This window comes from Cicer arietinum, chromosome 7, assembly GCF_000331145.2.
Source record: "Cicer arietinum cultivar CDC Frontier isolate Library 1 chromosome 7, Cicar.CDCFrontier_v2.0, whole genome shotgun sequence".
Classification (NCBI taxonomy): domain Eukaryota; kingdom Viridiplantae; phylum Streptophyta; class Magnoliopsida; order Fabales; family Fabaceae; genus Cicer; species Cicer arietinum.
The window spans coordinates 60,364,432-60,381,690 of NC_021166.2; positions in this window are offsets into that span (position 1 = coordinate 60,364,432).

The window sequence follows — 17,259 nt, forward strand, 5'->3', positions numbered from 1 at the left end:
AGACATTAAGAGATTCCCTATTCTTAATACTCATTTAACTTAAACGATTTTCAAAAACAAACATTAAGTAACCAAGACATTAAGAGATTCCCCATTCTTAACGCCCAATTAACTTAAACGATTTTCAAAACAAACATTAAGTAACCAAGACATTAAGAGATTCCCCATTCTTAACGCCCAGTTAACTTAAACGATTTTCAAAAAAACAAATATTAAGTAACCGAGACATTAAGAGATTCCCCATTCTTAACGCCCAATTAACTTAAACGATTTTCAAAAACAAACATTAAGTAACCAAGACATTAAGAGATTCCCCATTCTTAACGCACAGTTAACTTAAAAACAAAATGTTAAGTAACCGAGACATTAAGAGATTCCCCCTCCTTAACGTCCAGTTAACTTAAACGGTTTTCAAAACAAAATGTTAAGTAACCGAGACATTAAGAGATTCCCCCTCCTTAACGTCCAGTTAACTTAAACGGTTTTCAAAACAAAATGTTAAGTAACCGAGACATTAAGAGATTCCCCATTCTTAACGCCCAGTTAACTTAAACGATTTTCAAAACAAACGCACATTAAGTAAACAAGACATTAAGAGATTCCCCATTCTTAATACTCATTTAACTTAATGGTTTTCAAATTCCACACAAAACAAACTCAAACAAATTCTCACATTCAATCCATAATTCACACCAAAACACATCAATCAACAAACATCAAGTATGCACACGCCAAATACGATGAACACACATCAACATAATAAATTTCATTTATTCAAAATCTTACATACGTGAGGTAAATTCATTTTTCCCAAAACAATACTCCAATCCTAATAAAATTCGTTTCCACACAACCGCAGATAAAGCCCTAGATGCAAACTAAAAGTTTGGAAGGAGCCCTTACCTTCGCGTTAGCTCTAACGTGTGATTACGGCACCGTGAGTAAATCCGGTATATTTTCCGCTCGCAACGCCGCTTCCAAAATTGGTCCACTAGCACCGTAGCACGGAGGTGAGCAACCTTCCCTTCTATCACTTCTTGAAACGACGTTTAGATCTAGGTGAAACGGGGAGGTTTGTGTTTGAATCCCTAATACCGTTTTTCTTCGTTTTCGAATCAAAGAGGAAGAGTGGAGTTGAGAAATCCTTGTTCTATCACCCACCCAACCTTGGGTTTCTAATCTTGAAGAAAGGAAGCGAAGAAAAACGAAAATGGAGGAAGGAGGGAGAATGGGTTCTCACGCAGGGAGGGAGAGGAAGATGGAAAATTCTGGTTTTCTTTCCTTTCTCTTTCTTTCCTTTGTTTTTCTTTTCTTCCTTTTTCCTTCTTTCCTTTATATAACCTTTTCTTTTCCTTTCCCTTCCTTCTAATTTCCTTTCTTTCTATTCTCTCCAAACAAACATATATACATATATGTATATATATATCTTAATTGTAACTTAACAAATATCTTCATATTCATTAAAATTACCATTTCACCCGTAACGCATAAAATTCTTCATAAAGGATTCATCGCACTTAATTTAATTTATTTATCGACGAGTAATTCTAAACGGCATCAAAATATCTTTTTGATCATAAAGACTCCAAAATATTATTAACTTTGGCTAAAAAGCCTCCGAGCCAAAATCCAAAATACATAAAAATGCATAAAGTGTACTTTAAAATTATGGGTCTTACAAAATCAGTACTTACTTATATAAGTTTTTATTTTTTTTTATAATACAAGATAAAATAAAGTGAAATGCTGAAATCAAGTCTCAAGAGTTAGTCCTATGTATAAATGAGTTAAATATGAAATATATAAAAAATACGATTTTAATATTTGTTAAAGTCTCATAAGCTAATCTCACATTGATTATAAATGAGTTAAATGTAAAATATATAAAAAATACAATTTTAACGTTTGTCAAAGTCTTATGTACTGATGTAACATTTGATAATATCATAACTATTAATACTAGTGAATAATTTCAAATAACTTAATCTAATCCGTTTATAAAATTACATAATTTTGTAATTGGTTGGGACAAATAGGTATAATTTAAAAAAAAATATATATTTAACTCTAACTAATATATTTGCTTAGGATTATACTAAATGTAGTACCATATTTATAGAATATATTTTCTAAACTTGGAATTGATTATCAACAACCTAAATTGCATGTATGATTGATTGCACGACAGTTGAATATGATTCCTCCAAAGTAAGTCAACGTGTGAATGAACTTGACCCTCGTTCAACTTTTCATCAAATAAATAAACCACTTACTTGCACTTAGTGGCTTGTATTTTATTACTCTTCTATATAGAATGAATTATGAGCAATTATCTTGTCGATAATAGGCATAATTACATCATAATTTATTGAGTACTAAAGTGGGATTTAACGTGTTAGGCGCGTGAAACTCAAGACTGAACGAGATGGGATGTGGCTTAAAGTGTTAGCTGGCAAATATTGAGCGTTGAAGGAATGAGATATTCATAGTCTAAATGGTGGTGTTGGGGAGGAGAAGAATTGGTTTACATATAATTTTCCTACGAGAGAGGGAAGAATGACGGAAGAAAAAAGAAAGTGAACAAAGGAGAAAAACAATAAAAAAAATAAATTTATTATTTCATTGTTTAATATACGAAAAATAAAATAAATGATGATACAAAAAAATATATATTTACAAAATAACATAAATATCCTTAAATAAAATTAAACAAAAAATAGATATGATAAAAAAAATTAAAATAAGTATTTTGGTACAATCAATGAAAAATTATAAGTTATAAAAACAAAATTAAGGAAAGTAAATATATAAAATAAATTTTATAACAATCAAATAAAATATTTCAATTTAATAAACTATAAATATTATATTTTTTTCTCTTTAAATATGATTATTTTTTGTTAATTGAAATAAAATATTAATTTTTATTACATCTAAATGTTTTTCAAAAATATTTATGTCATCTTATAAATACATACATTTTTTCATTTTTTATTAAGACTTAAAAGTTTATTTTACATTACATCTAATAAAGATTGACATTTTTAACACATTAATTTAAAATATTTTAATTAAATTAAAATTAAAAAAACTTATTAGATTCTAACACTGTAATATTGTCATTTATCTCGCATCCATTTTTTATAATCTAGTCTACCAACACAGCTCCACTTTCTTTCGAACTTTCATGTTTATTGTTTTGCATCAAGAATTATTTTATTATAGAAAATGTTAACAGATATACAAACTCTTCATCTCATTAATGATGATGTTATATCTTCTAAATCAATTTGCAAAAATCTTTACACGTTTTTTCTTAGTCGGTTAACTTCATAAAGGAAAAAAAAAGGTTGCTAAAAGATCATTCAACTTTTGCTGTAGTTTTCTTTTTATTGAATGAAGACTATTATTATTTATTATCAACCAAACCAACCATAACACATGAAAGGATTAAGTTGTTTCAATTTAATTTTTCTCAAAATATTAAATTGATTAATTGAGTCTCACAAATTTTGTCAAGTTTTAAATAAATATACACTTTAATTTTTTTTAAATATTTTAAAATTAAAAAATTATAATATCATTAAGTTGACGGTAAACAACGTAAGGATCTTTGTGAAGATATTTTTCTTCTATATCTTTATTATTTAAAATTCTTCATTCTACTTAGGGGTGGGAATATGTCAGGTCAGACAGACTTTGAAATGTTTATGTCTGACCTACGGATTATTTTTTAGGTCTAAGCCTAGCCTACGCCCTATCATATGTTTTTTTTGCCTGACCTGACCTTTTTAAAATTATGACATGGCCCGGAAGTCTATTTAAAAGCTTTATTCACATTAAAATATTTAAATGTTATACTAATACCACATGATACTACTCTCCACGTACCAATATCAATATCTATATCTATATATATTGAATAAAAAATATTTTTTTTCTAACAAAATAATTTAAAAGAAATCTGAAACAAACATCATTTAAACTCTAAAAAATAATTTTTGGTTTTAAATAATAGATTTTTTTAAACAAACACACCTATTATTATCTCTTAAACAAATATGGAATGATTACTTAGATTAATTGAACGACTATCAAATATAGATCGTTACCGAATATGAAATGACTACAGAATATGAAATATAGAATGATTACGGAGTAATTGTCTTATTGATAGAATTTAAAATAGAAAATAATATTATTAATATAATAATAAAAATAATATTAATAAATAATAAGATATATATAAGCCGGCCTAATAGGCTTTTTTATAAGCTTGAGCCTGATCTATTTAAATAAATAGACTTTAAAAACAGCATGAGTCTACCCTTTTTATTAAATAGGTCAGACCATAAGTAAGTCATGCCATAGGCCCCCTGACAGACGGCCTATTCTACCATATATTTAAATTTATGTATCAAAATACAATAACTTTTTATTTTTTATTTTAAAAACTAAATAATTATTAATTTAATAAATAAAAATAATTAAAAAAAGTTATATTAATAAAATCAAATAAAATATATTTAATAGAAAAAAATAAATCAAACTTAACATGGTTGAAAAAATAAATACGATGCTATATTATTTTAACAACTTTTTTCTATTTTTTTTATTTAATAAATAAAAAATAAAAAAAAGACACAAAAAGGAACTCAAGAAAAAATGAAGGAGTTGTTATTTTTATTATTATTATTTTTTATTTATTAGAGTCGGAGAAAAATAGGAGCAAATTGTTAATAAATTATTTATTTATTCACCAAAGAGGAGTTATTTAAATAATATACATTGTTGTAATTTTTGTATTAAATATACTTTATTTAATTTTATTAATATAACTTTATTGTTTTATTTACTAAATTAATAATTATTTATTTGTTAAAAAAACAAATAAAAGATTCTCCACGGAGAAAAAAAAATTATCATTCAAACCATAATAGGGCATAGATGCAATATCAAAATAAAAAAAAATATTTTAATATATAAATTTCAATATAAAATATAATAATAAGTTTTAAATAAAAGAATAATTGAAATATAAAATATCCTCATTCTAAAACATTGTTTTAAAATAGTAAATATAATTTCTTTTTACAAAATCTTAAAATGTAAAATAAATAAAGAGGATTAATCAAATAAATAAAACATTTTTCAAAAAAAGAAAATTAGAATAAATATAATTATAATGGGTTTGAGCCCAGCCGCAAAGTAACACACTTATAAATAAACAAAAGAATTGATACTGCCTCAAGTGTAACACCCCAAATTTTATAATAAACTATTTTATTAATTAAATAGAATTTTAAATAATTAATTTGATGATTAATATTATTTTAGAATATATATTGATAAAATTTGATACTGCCTCAAGTGTAACACCCCAAAATTTGATGATACATGTTATATTAAGTGAGGGATATATAAATAATAAATATTTTATTTTATTATTTTATATATTTTTCTAAAAATAATAGTATTTTAGTGTAATATTTTAAAGAATAAGATTTTATACGATTTTAAGTGTATATGTGAGTCGGTAATTATTGTGATATCTTCTTGTATGTTTGATTGTTTGTAACGTGTGCACATATTTATATTTTAATTATTTTTTTATTATCTCTTATTTTAATTATTTACTTTATAAATAATTATCTTCAGGTATTAGTAATGTTGTGTTTGAGTTATTTTTAAATATTTGTTATGGTATTGTGATTTTATATATATTTATTATGATTTAGTAATTAATATAAAATATTGATGTTATATTTATTTATTTTATGATTTTGACTATTTTCTAATATGATGGTATTATTATAATGTGAGTATTTTGAAAAATAAGTATAATTGTAGAGATTATTTTGATTATTAGTAAAAATAATAATAGTAAAATATAAATTAAATAAGGGACAAATGGGCTTGACCCATTTATGTTAACCCTAATTATGTTAATAAAATAAAAGAAAAGAACAAGGAATGAAGCTTACGGCCATCACTAATAAAACCAAGAGAAACCAACAACAAGCCTAGGGTTGGCACCGGTGATTGATTACTGTTGTTCCAGAAAACTTTCTCTGTTTTCATCCAAATTTCAGTATGTTGTTCCATTCAATTAGCTAGTCAATAAACACAATTTTTCAAATTTTTAACAACCCCAATTTCTCTTTAAAATACCCCAGTTCTCCGTTTGTAGAATTCATTATTTTGCATCGTTATTCTTCACACTAAGTCCGATTTGAGTGAAACCAACGCCAAAACGATCGTGTGAAAAGTAGCTATATTATCCACTGATTACTTTTCTGATTTATGGTAAGTTTACTTGACCGACTTTGGAAAGTTAATTTTTAGAGTGTCTTCTCATAATCTATTTTTAACGTTTACCCATAAACTGTTGATGGACAAAGAGTCAATGAACAAAGGCTGTTTGCTCATAGAATCCTATTGGTGTGTGAAAGCGTCAAAATAAGGTAAGGGGTTCTTTTGTTATCACTCACTCACTTAATCTCCTTTAATATTTTATTATTATTTGAGTAAATTCTCAATTTATCACTGGAATAGTATTTTAGTTTTTAAATCTACAAAATATCAAATACTCTTTAATTTTTTTTTAAAATCAATTAAATTATTAATTTCATCAAGAAAAACATAAAATCATTATAATTAGGGTGTTAAATTTGGAAGAAAAAACATTATTTTCATTGTGGAATTGGCAAAATCATTAGCTTTTGCAAGATGACTGCGATTGTGCTAATTTCACAGCAAAAATCAAATTTTAACCTAAAGAGACTAAAATGCTGATTTACTCATTATTATTAATCTCGCTCATTATCATATGATGACATATATGGTTCTCAATATTTATCACTATCAAATTTTAGGATAATTTTGATTAAAGTAAAATATTTTTGATGATCCAACAATTTTATTTTATTAATAGTGTAAAAATTACATGAAATAATCCCATTATTATAGGTAAAATTTGCTTTTCTCATTTCAATTAAATTTGGTAATTAGTATAATTTATGCTTTAACTAATGTGTTTGCTTGAGACTATACTCTATTGTGTATGCAGTAATTGAAGCAGTATAAGATTAATTAATTGTAATGGATAGAAGATGTGAAAGCCAGAGATTTAAATCCATATTGAAGTGCAATTGGTCTGATTCAGACTCTATGTCACATGATGATGCCAAGAAGAATATGAATCAAAACTCAGATAGTACTGACAGTTGTAATGTGATTTCAATGCTGCTGCTTCCAAAAGATTTGATGATTGATATCTTCAGTTTCGTTCCTCTTCATTGTCTGCTTAAGTATGCAAGGTATGTTTGCAAATCTTGGGCTGCTATTATTGACAGTTCTGAGTTTGCTGAAGCTTATGAACTTCACCGTGCACGATTTAAACCAGCTGGTCTTTTTGTTAAAAATTGCACGGAACTAAGTACTTATTTCATGGATATTAATGGTGTGAATGGCCAATTTGAAACGTTAGATTTGGAAACACCTTACAACATGGGAGATGTATTCAGTAGTTGTGATGGCATATTGCTGCTTGTGGATAGTTGGAGGCAAATTATCATTGCTAACCCCATCCTCAAGTGGTGGCTTAGAATTCCTCCTACTCCCCATTCTCATAAATCTTTAGCAATTTCTTCTCAATGTACTCTTGCACGTGTTCCTCGCACCGGCAAATTAAAGTTGTTCTATATAGACATCCTTGAGGTTTCGGGTGCTCATTGGTACGTTTTCTATGTGCTAAGAATTGGAATAGATAACTCATGGAAAGAGATAGCTAGAAAAAGAGCTCCCAATAATGCGTGCGGTTTTTTTAGGGGGCCACTTAATAGTGCAGGCAATGATCTTTACTTGATAGCAGTTGATGAAGTGATTGTGATGGATGTTGACAAGGAAATTATTATACGAGAATGTCCACTTTCGTTTACGTCGTCGATGTTTAGTGGTCTACTTTTAGTCCTTTTATGGATGGGAAATCGCCTTTCTTACATTAAGAAAGGTTTTTCTACAACATATCAAATCTTCATTTTGGATTTTGATACAGGAAATTGGTCTCTTTATCACGAAATGGGACCTTTTGATCATGCCGCTGCTTGTGGTCATAAGCTTGTGGGTGTGGATTTTCTTTTGTGGATCGACGATCAAATTATGATTCAAGCTGCTTTATGTGCAACAGGTAAAAGGATATATTTTAGTTACAATATCAAGACAAGACAATTGACAAAGATTGAGTTGACAAAGATTGAGTGGTCAAAGATTGAGGGTATTGCTGAGGTTACTTATTTTAATGTACGGCGTCACACTAACAGTTTGGTTTCATTGCCAAGTACTCCAACATAGCTATGTAATTTGGTATAATATATGTAGTTCTCATTCCGTTCCTACTTATAAACAAAAATGATGATCCACTTTTGCTTATAAATAAGAACAGAGGGAGTAGTATTATTTAGATTTAATTATGTATAAGTTAGTTATGGCCAAACTGAAGGTGAAGTTTTAAGGGGTTGTTTTAATTTATTTCCTTCTCAAAGTTGGATTAAGAAACATTTGTTGTGTATTTTCTTAGTTAGTCTTGCTTTTATTGACAAACGATAACTAACTTGAAATTGAGACAAATTTTGTGCTCTCTGTTTATTTTCTTATTCTCAAAAGACAAACATATTATTTAAATTGTACCGACAAATAAGGTTTGAAGTTGATACTCTATCATGGATACATTACAACTATTTGCTAATAGATATCTATATGTGAAAAGAAAAAACATTTGGGATTACTACCGATTAATAATACATATATAGTCTTGAAAATAATTCAACCTATTACGACGACGGAGTTTACTATGGATCTGTGGATACCCAAGGTCAGGCGACAACGTTTCAATCACAATTCTGTTTCCAGCATTAAGGGTAGTGGGTTAAAAACTTTGAATTATTCACTTGTGGCCTGAAATCTTAAGAATATTCAGGAAAATTGATGACTTATTTGATGTATAGGTTGAGTTGTTGATATGTTATTTATTGTGCTTGTCCTAGATTCTATGTTGTCACTTTGTATTTAGAGGAAGTATATATGATGTAGTTCAATGAGTTACATAGATTTTTCATATATACGTATTTATGAAGTTTGAATTCAAAATTAAGTGTAGCTAATAAAGGGCTTAAACATGTTTGGTGGGGGTTAAGTTTGAATTCTACAATATGAGGGTATGCATTTGTTCTGAACTTATGTAACTCACTATGCATTGACTCATTTTGCTTGTTCTACACTTATTTTCTCAATATTCTAATGAAAAGTTTGATGAGAAGTTCTTTGTCTTACACAATTGCATCTAGTTGTTCAGAGTTATCTCAATGATGATTCCACTTTATAATAAGAATCACAAATAGTGCCTATACCACACTTACTGAAATAAAAGTACTAAAAGTATTTAATAAAAAATAAGATACTCCACTCTAGGTTATTATCCACAAATACGCTCACATAAGTAATTTTGTTATTTAAATAAAATTATCATATTTATTATTTAGTGTATTAAATACATAATCAGATAAATTTTATTCTATCAATATCATATTTTATTCGTATCTAACTCTTTATCTTATTTTATTTATCATCATGATTGGAATCAAGCTTGATATTTTTTGTGTGGCATTTCGTTTTTGGATCGATGATGAAATTTTCTTTCGTGTATCTCCAAAGAATCCTATTTATACTTGAGTAAATTTTCAATTCCTTATGGAATAAGATTGATTGTATTTATAGCATGGACTTTGCATCATAGGTATATTTACTAACATAGATGAACATACAAACTAAATTGAGCACCGTCAAAATCGTTCTCCATTCCGAATTTCTCCATCTCTTGATCCTCCTCCATTTTCTACCGTATAGAATAATAAACATGTAATTTAAACAATTAATTATTTATAAAAAAAAAAAAAAAAAAAATTGAATTTCTTAGGGAGGGTTTAATCTGCCAAAAAAAATTGAAACAGATGAAAAGGTAATGAATACTAGAAGTGTAAAGCAAGTTGGAAGAGTTACCTGAAAACGAGAAGCTACGAAAGATGGTGGCAGTGTGCGACGGCAGACGATTTGGATAGGGCAGCCGCAGAAGCGCACCGACGCACACGGTAATAGAGCAGAAAGGGAAACGGCGTCGTTTCTGTGGAAAGGAGTAGAATAGAACGAACGGGGTATATCACACGGATCCAACGGGTTTTCTTATTTGCCTTTGATAATGAATTGTTTGTTCAAGAGTGCTATCAATTAAACGGGTTAGGATCCGCTGCAGTGCAAAAAGAACGCAGTTATTTAACTAAATTATCATTCGATCACCATCATCGTTGGTGTTTATATTAAACGACTATAATTAATTACTACTGCCCAACAAACTCTCCTAGTGGGCCTTGGCCCGGTCAATCAAGGATTTAAGATTCTCGCCGCACAATTTAGATTGTTGATTTCAGATTAAAATTCATCTTGAATATTAGGTTATTGGGTCTAGTCCTATATTTACTGTTTATGAGGATTCATTTGGTGGTGTTAAAAGGGTATTTGTTGATGAACAAGAGATTTTGAGAAGAGATAGGGTTAAGAGACAGGGAAATGAAATTGAGGGTTTATCTGAAGTGAAGTATAAGATTTTGGATGCTAAGAAGCTAGCTAGGGAGATGGAGAGTGGTAATAATGTGATTGCAAGGAATAGTTCTGTGGCTAAGTTTGTTGTTCAAGGTGAGGAGGAGGGTGGTTTTATTCAGGCCGTTTGTGGCTTTGTCATTCAACCTTGGTTGGTTTCAAAGCTTTTTGGGGTTAGAAGCACAGTTTTGTGTGTTTTGGTTGTTATGTTTGCAGTGAAGAAATTGTTTAGGTTTGGTGATAAAGAGGTTCGGTATACGAAAATGGAGAAGAAAATGATGATGAGGAAGGTAAAGGCTAGAAAGGAGAAAGAGGTGCTGACGAAGGGCACTGTTGAAGTTATTCGTGAACGTGTGGAAACATCGGTGATAGGAGTAAAAAAGCCTAAGTTAGATAAGGAACATCTTAAGAACAATATCCTGAAAGCTAAGCTTCTTCTGATTCTGATAAACTTCTTCTGATTTTAAACTTGTATTTAAAATCCTGACAGATTTCGTTTATTATTTTAATTTTTTAAATAAAAAATGATGACGTAAAGTGTTTTAAATAAGGTGACATATAATAGAATAATAAATAATAATTAATACTTATCAAATTAAAATAAAATATCGTAAAAATTTGGATTTGAATTTCGGAAATTTTTCATATTTTTAATTTAATAAATGACATATGAATAATTAATATATCTAGATGATTCTATATTATACATTTGTATGTCATATCATTAAAAATATATCAAATCTTCGTTTTTCAATTCAAAAAAATGAAAAAAAGACCAAAATTGTCAAATTTTAAAATAGAGAGATCAATTCGTAAATTAATAATAGTAGAAGAACCAAAACTGCAATTAAATAATTTTAGACTTTCTCAGTGCATTATTTATTTATATTTAACTTTTTCATAAAATTTTATTATTGCAAAAGAAAAATTATATGAAGTTTTTATTCAAAGAGGTAAGAACAATACAAAATAGTGGACTTGAGTTAAGCCCCGCTAGAAAGTAACACATCTGAAACAGAAAACAATTGACAAAAGAAATTTAAAAATTAAATATAAAAAAGGGAAAAAATATCATCTTTACTCCTATGAATTACAAACGGCCTTCTTTCTGTTAAGTGTTTAGGGATTGTTATAGGCTTATAGCAGAAGCGCTTATATCAAATCAGTACTTACTTATATAAGTTTTTATTTTTTTTTTTATAATACAAGATAAAATAAAGTGAAATGCTGAAATCAAGTCTCAAGAGTTAGTCCTATGTATAAATGAGTTAAATATGAAATATATAAAAAATACGATTTTAATATTTGTTAAAGTCTCATAAGCTAATCTCACATTGATTATAAATGAGTTAAATGTAAAATATATAAAAAATACAATTTTAACGTTTGTCAAAGTCTTATGTACTGATGTAACATTTGATAATATCACAACTATTAATACTAGTGAATAATTTCAAATAACTTAATCTAATCCGTTTATAAAATTACATAATTTTGTAATTGGTTGGGACAAAAAGGTATAATTTTAAAAAATATATATATTTAACTCTAACTAATATATTTGCTTAGGATTATACTAAATGTAGTACCATATTTATAGAATATATTTTCTAAACTTGGAATTGATTATCAACAACCTAAATTGCATGTATGATTGATTGCACGGCAGTTGAATGTGATTCCTCCAAAGTAAGTCAACGTGTGAATGAACTTGACCCTCGTTCAACTTTTCATCAAATAAATAAACCACTTACTTGCACTTAGTGGCTTGTATTTTATTACTCTTCTATATAGAATGAATTATGAGCAATTATCTTGTCGATAATAGGCAAAATTACATCATAATTTATTGAGTACTAAAGTGGGATTTAACGTGTTAGGCGCATGAAACTCAAGACTGAACGAGATGGGATGTGGCTTAAAGTGTTAGCTGGCAAATATTGAGCGTTGGAGGAATGAGATATTCATAGTCTAAATGGTGGTGTTGGGGAGGAGAAGAATTGGTTTACATATAATTTTCCTACGAGAGAGGGAAGAATGACGGAAGAAAAAAGAAAGTGAACAAAGGAGAAAAACAATAAAAATAAATAAATTTATTATTTCATTGTTTAGTATACGAAAAATAAAATAAATGATGATACAAAAAAATATATATTTACAAAATAACATAAATATCCTTAAATAAAATTAAACAAAAAATAGATATGATAAAAAAAATTAAAATAAGTATTTTGGTACAATCAATGAAAAATTATAAGTTATAAAAACAAAATTAAGGAAAGTAAATATATAAAATAAATTTTATAACAATCAAATAAAATATTTCAATTTAATAAACTATAAATATTATATTTTTTTTCTCTTTAAATATGATTATTTTTTGTTAATTGAAATAAAATATTAATTTTTATTACATCTAAATGTTTTTCAAAAATATTTATGTCATCTTATAAATACATACATTTTTTCATTTTTTATTACGACTTAAAAGTTTATTTTACATTACATCTAATAAAGATTGACATTTTTAACACATTAATTTAAAATATTTTAATTAAATTAAAATTAAAAAAACTTATTAGATTCTAACACTGTAATATTGTCATTTATCTCGCATCTATTTTTTACAATCTAGTCTACCAACCCAGCTCCACTTTCTTTCGAACTTTCATGTTTATTGTTTTGCATCAAGAATTATTTTATTATAGAAAATGTTAAAAAGATATACAAACTCTTCATCTCATTAATGATGATGTTATATCTTCTAAATCAATTTGCAAAAATCTTTACATGTTTTTTCTTAGTCGGTTAACTTCATAAAGGAAAAAAAAGGTTGCTAAAAGATCATTCAACTTTTGCTGTAGTTTTCTTTTATTGAATGAAGACTATTATTATTTATTATCAACCAAACCAACCATAACACATGAAAGGATTAAGTTGTTTCAATTTAATTTTTCTCAAAATATTAAATTGATTAATTGAGTCTCACAAATTTTGTCAAGTTTTAAATAAATATACACTTTAATTTTTTTAAAATATTTTAAAATAAAAAAATTAAAATATCATTAAGTTGACGGTAAATAACGTAAGGATCTTTGTGAAGATACTTTGCTTCTATATCTTTATTATTTAAAATTCTTCATTCTACTTAGGGGTGGGAATATGTCAGGTCTCTTTATCACGAAATGGGACCTTTTGATCATGCCGCTGCTTGTGGTCATAAGCTTGTGGGTGTGGATTTTCTTTTGTGGATCGACGATCAAATTATGATTCAAGCTGCTTTGTGTGCAACAGGTAAAAGGATATATTTTAGTTACAATATCAAGACCAGACAATTGACAAAGATTGAGTTGACAAAGATTGAGGGTATTGCTGAGGTTACTTATTTTAATGTACGGCTTCACACTAACAGTTTGGTTTCATTGCCAAGTACTCCAACATAGCTATGTAATTTGGTATAATATATGTAGTTCTCATTCCGTTCCTACTTATAAGCAAAAATGATGATCCACTTTTGCTTATAAATAAGAACAGAGGGAGTAGTATTATTTATATTTAATTATGTATACGTTAATTATGGCCAAACTGAAGGTGAAGTTTTAAGGGGTTGTTTTAATTTATTTCCTTATCGAAGTTGGATTAAGAAACATTTGTTGTGTATTTTCTTAGTTAGTCTTGCTTTTATTGACAAACGATAACTAACTTGAAATTGAGACAAATTTTGTGCTCTCTGTTTCTTTTCTTATCCTCGAAAGATAAACATATTATTTAAATTGTACCGACAAATAAGGTTTGAAGTTGATATTCTATCATGGATACATTACAACTATTTGCTAATAGATATCTATATGTGAAAAGAAAAAACATTTGGGACTACTACCGATAAATAATATATATATATAGTCTTGAAAATAATTCAACCTATTACGACGAGGGAGTTCACTATGGATATGTGGATACCCAAGGTCTGGCGACAACGTTTGAATCATAATTCTGTTTCCAGCATTAGGTGATGCTTGGAAATAATTCGGCTGGCCTGACCTTTTTAAAAGTATGGCATGACCTGTAAGTCTCTTTAAAAAGCCTTATTGACTAACGCAACTATTATTACCTTTTAAACAAATATGAAACGACTATTGAGTGATTAACTAATTGAACGGTTACCGAATATGAAACCATAATTGATATAATATAAAATAGAAAATAATATTATTAATATAATAATAAAAAATAATATTAATAAATAATAAAATATATATAGGCCGCCATGTCAGGCCTAATAGGCTTTTTTTTATAAGTCTGAGTCTGACCTATTTAAATAAATAGGCTTTAAAAACAACTTGAGCCCGACCTTTTTATTAAATAGGTCAGACCAGGTCAGACCAAACTATAAGTAAGTCAGGCTATAGGCCCCTGGCGGACAATCTAACCTAATCTCATCCCTAATTAGAATTTTTACCCATCTTTTAAAGTTTAAACTCTCGTTCTTTAACTTTTAATTGAAACCAATTAAATTATAGCATTCATCATTTCATATTATTTTCTTCTACTGAGCTCTTATATATTGCTCCATAATATATGTCATATTTGTAAATAAAAATATTTTAAAATAAATATCATATTAAATTTTCAATATAATATTAATTTCTTTTAATTGTATTTTTAAGTAAATATATCTCTCAAGTTGTTATTATCCGTGATAAATTAAGTTAACTGTAATTATTAAAAAAAAGTACTAAATGTTAAAGAAACCATTCCGTTTCTATTATCAAGACACCAAGGTTACAACTAATAGCATAGTAGGATTAATTAAGCATCCATTTGTTATAAATTATAAAAATGTAATTTTAATATTTAATAATTTTAAAATAATTTGTTGGAGATTTAAAAAATAGAAATTATTTTATATTTATTTAATGCAATGAATCTAAAAAAAAAATCAATTAATAAAAATGATACTTACGAGAAGCTACTTAAAATTATTTTTAATTTGAAGTCTTTAAATAATAATTTGATTTGAAATATGTTTTTAATTATTTTCATATTCTGTTTTTTTAAAGCTGCAACAAGTAGATGAAAAGTCTTAATTAACTTTTTTATTTGAAAATAAGGTGTAAAAAACAGATTAATATTATATTGATTTTAATAGAAAACAATTTTAAGTAAAATATTAAAGGTGAATTTATTAAATTTTGTAGAAAAAAATAGTTCCTTGGAGGCCAAGAATGTATGATGACCAAAAAAACGTTTGTACAGTTTTAAGTTTTTCTTTGTTTACAAATGAGATTAAATGATATAATTACTATCATAAATTTACTTATAATATTGATATTTTATGAGTTGAATTGAAACTTTAAAATATTTATTTTGTGTATTATGAATATAATATTATTATATATAGATAATAAATACAGTAGCGGATCTTGAATTAAAATATTAGGAAAACTAAAATTTTAAAATTTGAATAGATAAATAAAAAGTATAATAGTATATTGTATATAAAATTTTTAAATTGTAAATTTAAAAAAAAATATATTGAAGAGAGGTAGTAAATCAAATTTTGGTTGATATTTTTAATAATTAAAAGTTAGTTAGACTTTAGGTTGAAAAAATTAATTAATTTAATAATTATAATAGTTGTTTTTGTAATTTTTTTTTATAAATTACTCATTTTGATTTTTTAATAATAGACTTATAGATTATAATTTGATCTACAAAAAATTTATATAGTTGGTTTAAGGTCATTTTAAGTATTTTAGATACCGTAATCTAATCTTAAAAATTGAGTCTAATAAAAAAAAACTATTTTAATAATTAATAAAATTGATAAAATAAATTTATTCCATATACACATCTCAATCTACATGATAATGAGAATCTACATGTTAGACGTACTAATCTACATGATATATGTCATTTTATTAGATTAATTCATGTAATAATAAAATATGCATATATAACATGTGACCTTCGTATCTTAAAGGTAAGCATACAACATACACCACTATATCTATATTAACTAACATATATCATGTATTCATCAAATTCGATTAACATATATCAAGCTACAATTATCTGATGAACTTATATAATTTGATTTTCATAACTTAACATATTTAATAATTTTTTTTCAAACTTTTTTAATACAAATATTTTTTTATAATAAATTTTAACTACTTCCATAAATACAATAATTTTTGAATTTTTTTATTCTAAATATATAATATAAATATAAGATTTTGGATGATACGCGAATTGTTTATGTTTGTTAAAATTGAACTGATTGTTGAATGTTGTAGATCAATTTTTATTGAACAAATTATAATTTTGTTATAAACAAAATAAAAAAAAATATTATTCTAAAAAAATTTATTCAAGAGGATATGTATAACATACAATGATACAAATTATTTATTGGACAAAGAGGATATGTACGTGGTTAATTGGGAAAATGTAGGTCACCAAGCCAGTACCAAAATAAACAAAATGTATAGACATTAGACATTGTTTTATAGAATGAACATTAATTTAGTGGTAAAATATAAATTTATAATTTTCGCATAAATCTATTCAATAACAATTGTAAAATCTGGCAAAATTAATTTACTT